Genomic DNA, 17,167 nt, shown 5'->3' on the forward strand with positions numbered 1-17,167 from the left:
TTCTTCTGACCTCAATAAGTGTTATCGACCTCGACCTTGGAAAAAAACTTTGACTCCGAGCTCGAAGTCCTTGTCTTCAGATATGATATCACTTTTTCCATCGAGGGACGAAATCAGGTGGTCCCAATTTCCACCGCATACAGATATACTTGCCAATTTCGACTCTATTCTATGTAATATTGTTACTATTTGGAAGTCAAGAAAATTTCTTTGACTACAAAAGTTCTACACTAGTTTTTATATACATTGATCGGTGATCAGTAATTATTATAACTTGCAATATTTTATTATATGATTTTGTTTCAAAAAATATGAAAACTATATATTTAACTTTGCACCAAATATAAAGTAATTTTAGTCCTCCTACTTCAAATCTCAAGTTGATTAGGTTATGAAATGATAAATTGGAACGGAACATATTATATGGAGTGAATAATCACACTTTACATAGGAAAACAAGTTAGGGATTTCCCATAGGTTTTGATCTATAAAGTAGAAAGTACTTTCTCATCATTAAAAATATTTGTGGTTTGATTTGAATCGAGTTTTCCCTAAAAAGCAACTCAGATCAAATAAGTCAATTTTTTAAATATTGAAACCCAACCAAACTAATTAAATTAAATCAGTGTTTATCGATTCGGTTTGGAGCGACTTTTCTCATTTTTTCGGTTATTTATTGATTTTACACAACCAAATACATTTTCAAACGACTACATTTTCAACGTAACATGTCAAACCAATTGCTCCTTGAAAAATCTGTAATTTACCAGGATATATTAATGATAATTGAACCAAATAGTGATGAATAATTTAAGCATTCAACTAAAAATAGATTATTTTTTACGTGAAATAGATTCTTGTAAGTATTTGGCAAAAGAAAAGTACCAATCAAATTAGCATTGAAAGGCAAAGAACTAGATTATTATAATAGAAAAAACTAGACTAAAAGTGCAAACGATTAACATGTACCACAAATTAAATTTTTTGAAACTTTGTATAAATATATATATATATATATATAAGTGTAATAATAAATTTGAAATAGTTAATCCTATAGTCGGTTTGGTTCGAGTTTTTTCGGTTTTTTTGTGATTAAATAAGATTAATAAAACCTTTTATATATCTATATATATATTAAAGCTATAAAGTTGCCATATATAATTGATTATGTAGTTAAGCCAAGTGGCAAATTAATAAATATCAATAGTATATGATAACTTTATTCTATATTTGACTATGTTATATATATATATATATATATATATATATATATATATATATATATATATATATATATATATATATATATATATATATATATATATATATATATATATATATATATATATATATATATATATATATATATATATATATATATATATATATATATATATATATATATATATATATATATATATATATATATATATATATATATATATATATATATAGTTAATTCGGTTAGTGATCATATGCAATTATATTAGGTACTTTTGTTATATTAATTCAGATTATGTAAATACTACTTCGCCTCTGGCAAAAAAAAAATACTCCATATAACTATAAACTCTTTTACATTTAAAATCCTATAATTATAATTCTTTAAAATACTATAGCTAGATTTGAATAAAGCGAATTTCTTTTAAAATAAATATAATATATAAGGTACACGTCTATGTTTATAACAAAAAAAGCTTAAAAGTTGATAAAAATTTACTTGCATATATAATGAAGTAAACCTACATGCTGGAGAAAGAAACATTACAAAAATCAATCAATATTCAATACAAGTTGTTTTTTTCTTTTTGAAAAATATTTGTTTGAAGAGTCAATTTATATAAATGGATATCAAACAAATAACAAAACTTTGACTATATAATTGATTAATTTCTATCTAATACCTTCTAGGAATTGAATCAAAAAGAGAGTTTCTCTGATGTAGACTCCAATTTTTCTATGTAATCAAGAATTCAAACTGAAAGTGAAAAATTTGAACTCTATGTGAATTTTGCTCAACAGGGTAAGCGTTAATTATCTAGTTGATGAAATTAACGTTGTGATTCAACTGGCGACAAAACTAGAGAGAAGGCGATAAAAACAAGGGCAAAAAGAATGACAAAGTAAAAGCTTTTGGTTTAGAACTGAGAGTTTTTAGGCTGGTGAATTTGGTTAGGTTTGGAGAGACTTGATGAGGAAATTAAAATGAGAGGGGGAGAGCAATATATGGAGGAGCTGAAAGGGAGTGATGAATGAAGGAAAGAATAGAGAAAGGGAAGAGCAATATTACACTTACAAGCATCGTCGGTAACAGCCTCGGCGAGATACTCCCTCTCTTCGACACCCTCCATCGTCTGCAATAGCCTCCCCATCTAGAATCATGGTTATGGGGTGGTGTAATAGTGGGATCCACATTGATTTTAGGGGAAAAAAAGAAGATAAGCCTAATTTTAAAGATCTTCACGCTCTTAAATGTAAGGGTAACACACAAAATTTGCCATGTCAGCGTAAGGAGTTTAAGAGAATATACTTCTACCAAGCAGAGGTGTCCATCTGGTCACATGACAAGTTAAGGTGTTCAAATGACCGTTGTGGACAACTTAGAGGGGCTGTTTATGTATTTCGCTTATATAATAACAATCAATTAATCTAACATTTAATGATTCAGAGAAAAAAAATCTGTATACGTATAGGGTATTCAAAATTTAAAATTTATGGCTAGAGATATCGATAAACTCAAAATGGAGTCACACCGAAATAAAATTTACCGACTAAAGAATCATTTAAATTTTTAGCTAGGCGATTAAAATGAATTTTAAATTAAGGATAATATCTTCACTTGCATCATTATAAAAATAATTATTTTATTGAAATATAGTATATAATTTTGTAGAAATTGAGATTTCAAATAGAAATATTTTTTTAAACATAATAACATACCAAATAAGTATTTAAGTAGTAGTAAAAGAGTCACGTCGTAACCAAAGAATCGTTCATATTGTGCCAACCTTTGTGCTTTTCCAAAGCTCATAAATACGAGTTATTATTTCGTGACTATTTTTAGGTTCTAATAACACCAATAAGAATGGTGCAAAAATAAAATTATCACTGCGAGATTTGAGAAAATGTTAGCCTTTTTTCATGTAGTGTTTCACAAACAATATCTAACGATTATCTGTAATTACCTAGAACGTTTAAATTTTAAGGTTATTTACATATAATTCAAATAACTCACATATTTAACATGGTTAATATCAAATATCAAAAAGGAGTCATACTAGAAAGAAAATCACTGGCTAAAGAACTTTTTAAATTTTAGATAGCCGACTAAAATGAGTTTTGAATTAAGGATAATATTTTCACTTACATTGTTATAAAAATAATTATTATTGAAAAATAAAATTTTAGAAACTGAATATTTAAAATAGAAATAATTTTAGAATATATCAACACACCAAATAAGAGTTCAAGCAGTAGTAAAAGAGTCAAGTCGTATCCAAAGAGTCCTTCATAGTTTCAACCTTTGATTGTTTTGCCATAAATATGAGTTATTATTTTGCTTTCTGACTATTTTTTTGATCCAATGTCACCGGCGAGAATGGTACTAAAAAAGAAAAATAGAATTATAACTATGAGATTTGAGAAATGTTTAATCATTTTCATGTCTTAATTAATATCTAATGATTATTTATATTTATCGAGAAGGTTTAAATTTTAAGATTTTTTACGTATAATCCAAATAACTCAAATATTTAACATGGTTAGTGTCCGCGCATCTGCGCGGGTGCTAATACTAGTTTTTTTAATTAAAATCAAAACCAAACCAAATTTGATCGGTTTTAAAATTCAAAACCAAAACAAACCAAAAGTATATCGATTTTTTTTGGTCGATTTGATTCAATCATAAAAAGTGATTATCATATTTTAAGTGTTAGTGTCCGTGAGAATATTCTAAATTAAAGGAAGTATTTTACGCTGAACACAAGAACCAAATTACACAGCACTTTTTCAATTTCAACATATTTTTTCTTATAGTAATATATAGTAACTAGAATGAAAAATCCTCTGTCAGAAAAAAATCAAAAAAAAAAACGAATTACTAGTTTAGCAATAAATACATATATAAATAAATAAATAAACGAACAGTGTTACATACATTATTATTATTACTACTATTTAGAAGCGGGAGTTAAGGGCATGTTCGTCGTCCTGCTTGCTGTCCAAAAGGGTAATTTCGGGATTTTATCCAGCAGAAGAATCGTCTTCAACTTTAGGTTGGACTCTTCGTCGTCCTGCTTCCGATTTACAGTTAGGTCCCTTTTTTTGGATCAAAAGTCGGGGTATTTTTGTCACTCTGCTCAGTTTGTATTTTCTATAGCAGTCTTTTCAGTTTGTGCGCTTTACGATACGCGCCTTTTCCATCGACGTGGAAGACAAACCAGTTCTTGCTTCTGCTGCTGTCAGCTGTTTCTCCAGATGTGTAGCACCTGTATTTGGATGGATATCCGAATAGGGGTGACACTAATAATATTTGCAACAACTTCTGTTTTACTTTGGGTTTTCTGACTTACTGCTCTGTTCCTTTAAGTGTCTCTGCTTGCTGGCTGGAACAAGTGAGTACTTCTTGCTTCGTTTTCTACCCCCTCCTTCAGATTTTATATGTTTACTCTCGAACTTTCCTACTATATGCGACTTCGTCGAAAGATTTAGTGTTATCCAAATTACCAAGAAAGAGATCTTCTTCATTATGTTCTATATTACCCAACCTCATGTTCTATTTGCACAATCGTTTAACTCCATAGCAGTGAAAGTTACGGTTACTATGTCTATGATAAGTTGGATGTTGATGAATGGGTTTTTATAACTTATTATTTTAGGCCATAGGAAGAAGATGTGATGGTAGCATGTCGCAGGTTTATAATGCTCTTTTTAGGTTAGTAATCAGTGAGTTAATTTTATTTCATAACCCCGTAACAGTAAGACAAGTGATTTTGGATTGAAAAATTCAGAGTTTCTGCAGATCTTACATTTTTAGTTACTGAAAAAACATTCTCTTTGTTCCAAGTGTTAATATAACCTTGTTTGTCATTATATGTTATGAACCTGTAGTGCTCTAGGTATCTCTAATGTAATTATGTGCAAATGTTTATCTTTTATTGTGTTTTAACTTTTACTGTTGTGTAGTATTTATGAAATCACTGAGACTTTATTACCTTTCTATAATTATCTTATTAGCTACTCTAATCACAGATATTGCTAGGTTGAAGCTGATAAAAACATTCTTTTTTGCTAATTGTCATATGAAAATTTGTAAACTTTGAAGTGTTGTTCGGATATTCTTTCCGTCATAACCAATAAACAAAAGCTGACTTTAAGTAGATAATAAGTTATGTAGCAAAAATGTTGCTCATTTACTGAAACTCTAATTGTGTTTATAAGCACACTTAAATGAATAATTTAAACAAGATTCTACTAGGTTCTTTATTATAACTTGCGTGTATTCATGGCGTTATCAAACCTATTTGTTTTCTTGAAAAGAGCTTATGTCGGGGGTTAGGTGAAAGAGTTTATATTAAAGTAAAAGGTCTGAAAGCTCTTAATCTTACGGAATTAGGTGAAGATTACATACCATATTTGAAAAGTTTGTATAGGGCACATTCTGCCATAAAGAGCAAGTTTCCACAAATTTGGTCTTTCAAGCACATTTTATAGAAGAATTATGGACATGCAGTTGCTTCCCACGCCCCGGACAAAGTTAACATGGAGTAAGCTCGACCAAACAGAGTTATATATTATAATCCTATTTTTGAAGGCAACTGATAAGAGTTATCATGCAGTGACATTTTAGATTGCTACAAAGCTGTGATTATTCACTCAATTTCATTCATGACAAAAAAATAAAAAAGCATAACAGTTAATTTATTATGTGAGTTTATCCCGACTCATATATATATGCACGTTTGATATGTCGTGAGTTGATGCTTCATTGTGTCAAATGCTTTTGTATTTTCTTGGCAGTTTTTGTGTGCACCACTTGCAGTAGTGTTGTCGTATATGCTCTTACATATCTTACATTTGGACATTTTTTGCATCTGGTTGACACTGGTATTACTTCCATATTCTTTAGTAGAAAGGAGATTGGATAATGGGATCATTTTTTTTTATGTTGATAGGATAATGGATAAATTACAGCCCAAAAAAAAATAAACAACTAATGAAATTGGTGATAAGCAAATAAATATATGGATTTTAGGGGGTACTCTTCCCAATGATTCTTAGTTTACGCTTGTGGTAGCTATAAGATAAAAATATATAAAGATTCTAAATGTAAAATTAAATAGTACTGTTGGATGGCTGTAAATTTGAGATAGAGAGTCCTGCATGAGATATTTCAGTTCAAGGTAAAGAAATTTAGTATTAGTGTAAAACCTACAAAAATACCAATCTAAATATTATTTTTTTTGATAAGTAATGGCAGAGTAGTATTATATCGAAAAAATCAGCATAAAGCAAGTGCTGGTTGGTATGAACAACCAAAGTACAATCAATGCAGATTACTAATAAATTCTATCATGACCTCTATGTCATTAACGTTGATTCTAGCATGTTACACCAACAAAGGAGCAAATAGAGATACTTCCGCTTATGGCTAACCATATATTCCTCTTTGTCTTAAAAAATTGTCGGGTTTTTTCCTCCATATTATGACCCACCAAATTGTTATCGCTATAGTGGACCAAAGTGGTACTGCTCTATGTTGATCAGCCCTAATTTGTGCCTCTCTTGAAGAAGCGCAACATATTCTCTGGGAAGCACCATTTCATGCCCAGTAAGTTGAAGATAAAAAGCACAGTTGCCTAGAAACCTTGCAACAAATAAAAACACGATTATTGTCTTCCAAGTGGTCATGCCAAAGAGAGCACATGTGGCTTAATTGTAAACCCCTTCTCTTAATATTTCTTTGCGTAAGGCAAGCCTCTCTAGAAGTTAACAAAACAAAATACTTTACCTTGTACGGAGCTTTGCACTTTCAAATATTCTTTCACAGTTATTTGGAGCTTGTCTTACTTGTGGAGCCAAAAGTTCTGTAGTAGTTTTTGAATGTAAATTTGCCATTTTGTTGTCTTTGGTGCAATTAACTGTCGGATGATATGCTTGGAAAAACTAAATGATTCTTATGCTCCTCTATGAGAGGAAAATCCATGAAAAGTAGAAGCTATTGTTAAAGGAATATAAATAATTTGAATGGACAATTTACTGTCAATGTCCAAGTTTTATGCAATAATGATTCTGGAATTGGATTGACTTTATCTGAACGTTCTTATAGGATTGTTGATAAATATTTGTTGAAATTTCGAAGACAAATTGACCCATCCTTTCCTTTTCAATAATTTCGCCTTTATTTTCAAGATATCTTGGCTTGAAATTAATCTTATAAAGCTTAATACTATGCTCCTAAAAGCTCTATGATGTTGATGTTTTGCAGTAATACTTCTACGTTCAACTTTTCTGATTGCCTTCATATTCCCTATGAATAAAATTCTTGATCGGTGAATTATGACTGAAATTATTTTTTGGCTTTGTAGAATTGCTGGCGTTTCTCCTAAGTTCAGTACAATTAACATACTTGCAGAAGAAGTTTAGCACTGTAAAGGTAACCAACTATCTTATTTTCGTATATTTGTGCACGTTGGGTCATATTAATGCGTTCATTGTTGCTCATTTCCGCTGTACTGCCAATGGTTGCTGATGTCCACTATTTTCTTCTATACAATTACTTTGTTTATTCCTTGTTTGTAAATTGATTTATGTGCGTAATAAAAACTTTGGCTTGAGATATTCGGTCTTTAGTTTTTGATGTCGTATCACGGTGTCCACTTTCTTTTATTTCACTTCGAGTCATGTTTTAGTTAGATTTTTTCCGCTTAGTTAGCGAAGCTATACCTTTGGAAAAGTTCCTTTGCGCGGATGTTACATACGAAGAATTTTTTTTTTACAAATAATTATAATTGTTCCCCCTATAGGTACAAAACGTTGATGTCCAGAGGTATTTCACTTGACTTCAATGTTACCTGTGTGAAAAATAATAGCCAAAACATACTTCTTTTTCGAAAACATACCATGACATTATCGCTTCCCATATTGTCTTCCTTGGGGTAACTATATCTGTTCAAAGATAGCCTCAATTTTGTCACTTCGTGCCCTGTGATATGCATCTCGGTGATAAAAATTAATATAATTCTAAAAGGCTATGACAATTTGCGCAGTATCATTTAAGAGTAGATACTACGATTGTGATGGATCATACAAAAAAAAATCAAGCGACCTCTATCGGAAACGGATAGGAATGTCAACAGGCGCGAAAAATACAAAGCGATGTCTGCAGAGAAAAACAGAAGTTGATACTACAACATCGACTTAAATACCAAGAGTCAAAAACACGTGCACCGATTGAGAATATAACTGTGGATTGCCTGACTGGAATAATGGATCCACCTGAATGCTCTATGAACACTTCTTACATTCTGCATCCAGGTTAGAAGATACGGTTCTCCCATCGCTTTCACCTTATCTCGCAAAGTTATCTCGCACTTTAAATAGTCAACTTCCTCTACGCTTTCTCTTCGATGTAGCTTTTACTACGTCTGAGGATCATCCTCCGCCTTCTGCTTCGGTTAATGAAAGAGATGTAGTGCAGCCACTTTCTATCTATGAAAAAGGTGAGTATGCCGCCTTCTACGCTTACTTTTATACTACTTGTTATCATTTGGTGCCATCTAAGGACCACATAACTTGGTCTTAGGTTCAACGTCAACAACACCCGGTGAGCTACGTAACAAAGACTCCGAAATAGTTACACGTAGAGGTTCGTTTGGTTTTCTGTCTGCTGAAACAATAATTGTTTCCTTTCGTTCACCTTAATTTTAACCGTCTATTTCCAACATATAGGTCGTGTACCAACTACAAAGTTTGCTCCAATTACCGGTCGGTTGCGTTCAAACTATGTTCCGCTGAAAAAAGTTCCAATCTGCAAATTTTGCGCAGCAAAGAGATTTGAATATGAACCGCCTGCATATTGCTGTGGTAGTGGAACAATAAAGTTAACTTCTCATCAAATGCCTACCAAGCTGCGAAATTTATTTCTTGGAAACAATGTGGAGTCTAAACACTTCTGAACATACATTAGAACGTATAATAACCTTTTTGTGTTCACCTCATTTGGTGTAAAGTATGACAAAGATTTAGCAAAGAGAAACTTTGGTATCTACACATTTAGAGTTCAAGGGAAGATGCACCATTGGATAAATAATTTTCACCCTACAGATGACAAACCAAGAAATATACAGTTATACTTTTATGATAATTGCAATGAGCTAGCACATATGATGGCATGTTCCGACAGAATTCACGAATTAGTAGTGAAAGAATTGATGGATATATTATCAATAAACCCATATTCTGTGTTTTTATGATCTTTGGTACATGTATCGAACCTTCAAGATTTTCACATAGCCCTTAAATGCGACTTAAATTTGGACCAGAGAGTATACAATTTGCCGACTTCATCTGAATTTGCAGCAATATGGACCGAGGAAAATAATGGCGTAGCCTTGAATGCACCACATATTCAAATTTACCCTCGCACTGATCGAACACAAATAGTGAACTACTATTATGGCTGTTATGATGCAATGCAATATCCGCTATTATTTCCGCTAGGGAAAAGTGACTGGCATTGTGGTATTAAGAAGCTCCAGCAAATTATCCTGCGTACTTAAGAACTGCGCATCACGAAGAGGTACCGAGTATAAGAAATGTTACATCACTTGACGGATATCTTGAAATGGAAGATGAAATTCTTAAAAAGGGACTGCGACGAAGAGATACTATTTCTATTCGTGAGTATTATTGTTACAAATTACAAATGAGAAATGATGATGAAGATGAAATATTGCATATTGGAAGAATATTTCAGCAGTATTCAATTGATGAATACATTAAACTCGAAACGCAAAAGTTGGATTTCGCAGCGTTCAATCAAGATTTATTTAGGACGGCTATGCTAGAAGGACTTCTTGACATCTTGAGATTGGGTGAACGCGATGCTTCTAATATTGGGAAACAAAATTTCCTTCCAAGCTCCTTTATTGGAGGGCCTCGGGATATGCGACAACGGTACATGGATGTTATTGCGTTCGTGCAACATTTCGGTAAACCTGATTTATTTATAACCATGACATGTAATCCCTCTTGGACGGAGATAAAGGAACATTTAATTCCAACTGATGAGTCACATAATAGGCATGATTTGATCAGCCGAGTATTTAGAGAGAAAATAGAAGAATTCGAAAAGGATATACTAAAGCGAAATATCTTTGGAAAGGTAGCAGCTTTTATGTACACTATAAAGTTCCAAAAGCGAGGTTTACCACATGCTCATTTTCTTATAATATTAACTAATGAATACAAAATACTTACTCCAGAGGCTTACGATAATATTATTAGTGCTGAAATACCTGATGAGAATGCAGAACCAGATTTACATTCGCTTGTTCTTAAACACATGATGCATGGTCCATGCGGTAATCTAAACCCAACAAATTCTTGTACAAAGAAAAAAGGTTACTGTAAATTCAAGTATCCAAAAAGTTTTGCGGACCATACATCAAAAGTAATAGAATCTTACCAAATTTATAGAAGACGCAATACAGGGTTGGTGGTAAAAATAAGAGAACAATACTTGGATAGCTCATGGGTTGTTCCATATAGTCCTTTTTTGCTAGGCAAATTTGACTACCATCTGAATGTTGAAATATGCTCTGATATTAAAGTCGTTAAGTATCTTTATAAGTATATATGTAAAGGACATGACAGGATTGCATTTTCGATACATAATAACGAGACAAACACAAAAGTAGATGAAATAAAGGAATATCAGTTTGCTATATGGGTGTTGCCTCCCGAGGCTATGTGGCGCTTGTATGGTTTCTCGATTAGTGAAATGTTACCGACCGTATTCCCTCTCAACTTCATCTTAAGGGAAAACATTTTGTTTCATTCAGAAGTAGCGCAAATGTAGATACACTTGTAAATAATCCGCTGATTAAGCATGCGATGTTAACACAATTTTTCAAAATGAATAGAACAAATGCTGAGGCTATGGAGCTCAATTTATTATACCGGGAATTCCCTGAACATTTTGTTTGGTCTTCAACAGAGAAGATGTGGACACCTCGAAAACAACAACATGCTATTGGTCGTGTTGTAACATGTCATCCAACGGAAGGTGAGCGATATTATCTTAGAATGCTATTAATGAATATTAGAGGACCAAAATCATATAAGGATTTACTAACTGTTAATGGAGAACGTTGCAACACTTTTAGAGAATCAGTGGAAAAATGGGGATTGCTACAAAGTGACAATAGTTTGCTTGAATGCATGTCAGAAGCAGCAAGTTACCAGATTCCATACAGTTTGAGATGTTTATTTTCTACATTACTGATTTATTGTAATTCTACAAATCCAAGACAACTCTGGGAAGAATTTGAAGAGCATATGTCCGAGGATTATATGTTGGTATCCAATATTAACAAAAAAAATATTCGATACCAAGTTTTGAATCATATTAATGACATATTATTCTATGGGTGGTGACATAAATGAATACCAACTCATTCCTAAAACAGTAAGGCCTTCAATAGCAGCAAAGGAGGCAAAGGAGGTACACTTTGAAAGGACCATCACAGTTACTAATGAGGATATACTATTACACAAAAGGTTGAATAATGATCAACTTAAAGCATACAATATAATTACAGAGAGAATTTTTTCAAACAAAGCTGGGGCATTCTTCATTGACGGACCTGGAGGAACAGGGAAAACCTTTTTATATCGTGCATTGTTGGCAACTATACGATCTAAAGGGTATATATCATTGGCAACTGCCACTTCCGATGTAGCTGCATCTACACTCCCTGGTGGACGAACTATACATTCACATTTTAAAATACCAAGAAATACTAACGACAATGTGAGCTGCAACATAAGCAAACAAAGATCACTTGCTTGTTTGATTCAGGATACAAAATTAATTATATGGGATGAAGTATCTATGGCAAAAAAAAGAATAATTGAACTGCTTGATTTACTTTTGAAGGACTTAATAGATTCAACGATACTATTTGGTGGAAAAGTTGTAGTTCTTGGAGGTGACTTCAGGCAGACATTGCCGGTAGTTCGGAACGGAAAAAGGAAGATTTCATTAATAAAAGTTTACTATATGCTCATATTTGGTAAGAACTTGAAAGGCTGCGGCTATTCGAAAATATGAGAGCGAAAGATGATCCTTCATTCTGTAATTATTTGTTGCAAATAGGAAACGGAGAAGAAAAAGTAAACTCAACAAACAAGATTGAAATTCCAACTTCTTTGATCATTCCTTATACAACCGAACATGAATCTTGGGATAAATTATTCGCAATAACTTATCCAGATGTGCATATACTTTTTTCCTCCTCATGCTACACAAGTTCCCGCATTATCTTAACAACTAAGAATGATTTCGTCGACGATATCAACGACATGCTTGTTGCTCGTTTCCCAGAAGAATCAAAAACTTTTATTAGTATTGATGAAACTACTGAACATCATGTTCAATCACAATTTGAGGATCTGTTGCACAGTTTAAATCCACGTGGTCTGCCTCCTTACAAATTGACATTGAAACAAAATTGTCCAATTATATTATTACGCAATTTAAATCCATGTGATGGTTTATGCAATGGAACATGTTTGACTTGATGTGATATTAAATCGCATATTATTAACGCCAATATTTCAGTTGATCACTTTAAGAATACACGTGTTTATCCCCAAAATACCACTATTATCATCCCAAGATGAAAAAATGCCTATTCCGTTTAAAAGGACACAATTTCCTGTAAGACTTTGCTTTGCAATGACTATAAATAAAGCGCAACATCAGACATTAGATTTTGTTGGAGTTTATTTGCGAGAACCTGTGTTTTCGCACGGTCAACTTTATGTGGCTTTGTCCAAAGCAAAGAGTTCGAATTGCGTGAAAGTGCTAATCCGACCGACTATACCAGGTAGCGCGGACGATCACTTAACAGATAACATTGTTTACAAAGAAATCATCCAAAAAGCTACTTTATAGGGATATTCCGCCAAGAACAGATAGTATCCTAACTAAAAAATGAAATAGCCGACGAAGGATACTTATGATGTGCAATCTGGTTGGTAGCAATCAGCTTGTATTCGCTCAAGCGTTGAAAACTACAGCTGATGCTATTTGCGCACATGACTGCTCCAACAAAGATGAATCAATAGGAGGCTGTAGCATTCGCTTAGATGATCGTAGAGAGGTATTTTTGCATGAAAATGTAGTACCAGAAAAAACAATTCGTTAGATTCTACAAAGTCATTAGATATGCAGGGGCAAGCTAATTAGCCATGACTGATTTTTTTAACTAATAATGCAGAGTTCGTGTGCTAATTTTCACTGCATATAATTTATTAAATGCAAAAATTTAATCCGTCTAATCAGGTCATCCATTTTATTATCTGTATGTACCTGTTTTTTATCTTTCGGTATAAATTGATGATGTCTTTTTCCCCCCAATGTAGAGTCTACATAATACGTGGAGTACAGATTAACCATTGATAGGATTACTCCACAAACAAAAGAGTGGACATCAAAGGTACAACTGATTGAGAAACCGCGGCCAAGGCAAAGTAAAGATGGAAAGATGCGATTCCAGATTGCTGTTGTCCGAGATGAAAAAGTAATCTTCTAACTACCGTGTCACTTCTTATTCTACTGGTTGAAATATAATTGCAATCGCAAGTATTCTTTAATTGAAAGACAAGAAACAGATCCATCTACTTAGGTAACCACAAGTTTAATCGTTTCTGTCACACTTGCTATGTGAGGAACTAAATGTTTGAGGTGCTCTATGAAAGTAGATATTCCACATTTACCATTCATGTTTGTCTGATATTAGTTTTTTAGATAAAAATTGTGGTACCAAACTTTGGAATTTCTTTTTTGGATTACATATTTGTGCCTTTATAGTACTTTATTTGTCCAGAAGGATATATTTGCAGTACACTTTGCAGTCGTCGCATTTGAAATTTGCTTAAACTTCTTACATCTTAAGAAATTAAAGGGCAAGAATTCAGAAGGCATGACCAATTTGATGGTAATTATTCCATTCATTAAATATTCTTTCTCAAAGGCCACACTCTGATAAAACAGATGTCCATAAATTAGTCACGATGATAAGCTTGTCATTACGTACCTCTAATTATTTTTAGCTTCAAATTTATCTTCCGAGATATCATTATGAGATCTGTTACGTTACAAAAAGTAATATAAATCTTCATAAATTCTAGGAAGATGCTATTTGTGTAATAGGAAGACTTTTGAAAATCCAAATTATGCATTACAATAAACAACATAAACTCACGTTAAACTCAGATTACATATATTATTTCAAACAATAGAGTAAATGGAAGCATTCTTAATTGCTAGACATCTGATAGATCATGTATTTGTTGAACACACACCCACAATGCTAATAATACCAGAAACAGCTCATTGAAGTACTTCAGCTCACAAATTACTTGCATAATGCCAATTAAATATTAGGTTTCACACATACCTGGGCATAAACATAGGAATATGTTTCCTTTTAATTTAAAGTGCTCTCTTACGTGAAAGACTCTTCTTGATTGATTTTCATTCGTTAAGTTAGCACTTTAGACCTTTCCTTCAACTGTAGGAGTGTCATTTCATACTTATCCTTCCACAATTGACAGATTATTAAAACCATATTGTTTTCCTTGTGTTAACTGATCAGCTATGCTTTTATTTAGTAAGCTGAAGGATTAAATGTAGACGTTTTCTCTAACGTAGTAAACTTAGACTTTCATAATTGACAGATTATTGAAATCATCGTTTTGTCCTTGAAACATTTTATGTAGTTGGCTAATAATAATACGAGTAACTAATATGTCAATGTCCTATGGTAGTCATACATTGTATCCAAGTTATTATTCACCCTGCTAATTTGCAATCCTTTGAAGTTCATTTTATTTACTACCCTGTTGCAAGCCTTTTGACTGCTACACTACGCATTTTCCATGTAATACCAATTTTCAGTTAACTAATGTATACATCATTTTAATTTTTCTGTTTACCAAGAGATTTTTTAACTTTTTACCCGCATGGAATACGAACCACACTTCGTAACATGTCTATTTGATGTCGTCCATGGGGAACTATTAACTTGCTTTCTCTACTATTACTACTGGACTATTAGTGAGACTAAGAATGAAATATCATCAATTTCATTCAAAGTTGTTTCGAGCAGTAACAAGGTTTCACAAACAACTTTGGTTATGCTATTATTCCTCCATCGTTTTGTCCAAATTTTCATGTTCTCAAGAACCTGTGCATTTAGTTATCCCTTGCCCCCTAAATTCCAATTGACAAGTAGAAGAAAAGAGAAAACAGCTGGTGGAAGCTTGAGATGGTGGCATCATAAGAAAGGTAGCTAAAAGTGGTGGCAGCTTCAGCTTGGCCTCATAACAGAAGTAGCTAAAACTTTTAGAATTTCTGGGGTGGTCACAAAAAGTTTCCCGACTCAGTTTCTTATCTCATTTAAACGTTTTAGACATATATAATTACTTTACATATTTTGCGATGTAATACAGTGGATTCTCTTTACTTTTGCTGCATGAGATCTACATCTGAGAATGTGGAGTTCAACTACACATTCTTTAGTTCAAAGAGAGATGCTGACTTTATGTCAATGATATGAAACAATTTTAGTTACGCTTTATGACTGATTAATATTCTTCCCCGCGCCCCTTTTTTGGTAGCGCTCTACAAATTCCAATTCTTGTATAGATTAGTTATCAATTGTATTTCATGAGTTTGAGGCTGCTCATACTGTACTTGTTTACTATTTTAATATTTCAGTATTTTGCATATGTATGTCTCCATGTGTCTATATGGATACACTTCCGCAAGGGTAGTTGAGTAACTCATCATTCTATCAAATTATAGGAAGAGCAAGTAGCCGCTGTTCTGTACGGGGAAGACATAGAAAAGTATGCAGACAAGCTCACCCCGTTTTCCACTTACTTGATATCAATGCAAAAGTGATGGTTCCTTTACCCTACGGAGTGCCTATCAACCGTTTTGAATGGGTTATTGACAAATTCACTGTCGTCGAAAAGGTGAAAGATGATAACATACAAGACCCACCGCTCCTGCCACCGACGAGGTTGAATATTGTACCCTTTGCCTTTGCACGAGCAGCAGCGAAATACCGAATTTGGTACCCATTATTTAACGCGTAGTATATTCTAACAATTAAAATTTATTTGTATCCTTAGATTCTGAAACTGTGTACATTGGTCTAAATTATAAGTCATTTGCAATGTTCACTAAACAGACATAGTTGCCGTTGTGGTGAATTGTGGCTCCATAAAGTATGTTGGCGCTAACAGTAACAAATGCCGTAAGTCGTCGTAATGGATACCAAGTCAGTCTGCTGGCACTCTATTTACTTTATTGTTGTCGCAACTACTTTAAAAAAAATTGGCTACAATGTCGTCTTATTCAGTTGATTACTTCGGTCAGATACCTTCAATTAAGAAGTTATAATGTCATGAGATTATAATCTCAGCCATCTCCTCATCAGTGTCACCTTCTTCGACTAAAGCTGGCAAGAAGAAATTTCTCCAGACTTATTTATTGCATCGTCAGCTTGATCTATGACACTTACCTTACCGTTTCATTCAACAAATTTAATCTTTCTACGAATAGAACAAGGCATAAGATCTCCAAAAAGAAATTGTATAGGCTTTCAGTCATAATCCAGCTTTCTCTTCGTCCTGACATTTTGAGCTACAACATTTCAGCGATTACCATGGTTTTAGTACAATTTTTTTTTGTATGCCTTGGTAAAATCCAATACTACTCACGAGAAAAGAAATGCAGCGAAGCCTGAAATGTATTTACCACTGTTTTTTTAATATGTCCATTACTGCCTTTTTTTAATGTGTACATTGACTGCGATCATCTGACACATCTTAGTCAAGAAGACTTCATTAGTAAGCGGGAGATCAATAT

At 32.9% G+C, this 17,167-nt stretch overlaps 1 long non-coding RNA gene across 1 annotated transcript; it reads left to right on the plus strand.

The window, feature by feature from the left end:
• The first annotated feature begins 4,296 nt into the window (after window positions 1–4,296).
• On the plus strand, window positions 4,297–16,542 carry LOC107827106 (uncharacterized). Its single transcript, XR_001657423.2, has 4 exons — window positions 4,297–4,613; window positions 7,587–7,654; window positions 13,651–13,808; window positions 16,097–16,542. It is a non-coding gene; the product is annotated as an uncharacterized LOC107827106 (long non-coding RNA).
• The last annotated feature ends 625 nt before the right edge of the window (window positions 16,543–17,167 follow it).

Source organism: Nicotiana tabacum, chromosome 7 (assembly GCF_000715075.1).
Source record: "Nicotiana tabacum cultivar K326 chromosome 7, ASM71507v2, whole genome shotgun sequence".
NCBI classification, from domain to species: Eukaryota; Viridiplantae; Streptophyta; class Magnoliopsida; order Solanales; family Solanaceae; genus Nicotiana; species Nicotiana tabacum.